This window comes from Sinocyclocheilus rhinocerous, unplaced genomic scaffold (assembly GCF_001515625.1).
Source record: "Sinocyclocheilus rhinocerous isolate Xijiao unplaced genomic scaffold, SAMN03320098_v1.1 scaffold95, whole genome shotgun sequence".
Classification (NCBI taxonomy): Eukaryota; Metazoa; Chordata; class Actinopteri; order Cypriniformes; family Cyprinidae; genus Sinocyclocheilus; species Sinocyclocheilus rhinocerous.
Window position 1 is genome coordinate 212,874 of NW_015662004.1, and position 835 is coordinate 213,708.

Here is an 835-nt window from a genome sequence, read left to right on the forward strand (position 1 = left end):
TTGTGCAGGCCCCGCGGCCAGCTGTGTGCCAGTGTGTCCATGCTGAGTGTTCCCTCGGTCAGGGAGTAAAACAACTGGCAGTGAGAAGTTTCTGGGGAGGCAAACAGGTCTGCCTGAGTGGCTCCGAAACGACTCCAAATCAGCTGGACCGTCTGGGGATGGAGTCTCCATACCCCTGGGAGCGCAGCTTGTGACAGCTCGTCAGCTGCCCGGTTGAGCAGACCAGGAATGTGAATGGCACGAAGCGACCTCAGATGCTTCTGACTCCAGAGGAGGAGGTGGCGGGCGAGTTGCGACATGAAACGGGAGCGTAGACCACCTTGTCGGTTGATGTACGCAACGGTCGCAGTGTTGTCCGTACGGACTAGTACGTGCTTGCCTCGTGAGCGCCCTTTGAGACGGATCAAAGCAAGGCGCACTGCCAGCAACTCGAGGCAATTGATGTGTCAGAGCAGTTGGGGGCCCGTCCAAACCCCTGACACTGCAAGCCAGTCGAACGTGGCCCCCCAGCCGGTGCTAAAGCGGTCTCATATGGAGCAGCCCCAGCGGCGTGACTGCCGCTGCAGCTGCCATATGCCCCAGGAGCCTCTGAAACTGTTTCAGTGGGACCGCCATCCTGCTCTTGAATGTATTCAAGCAGTTCAACACCGACTGGGCACGTTCCTGCGTGAGGCGTGCTGTATGTTTGACCGAGCCCAACTCCATACCAAGAAAAGAGATCCTCTGCGTCGGGCAGAGTTTGCTCTTTTCCCAGTTGACCCGAAGGCCCAACTGACTGAGGTGCCGGAGCACCAAGTCCCTGTGTTCGCACAACTGATCCTGAGACTGAGCCAGT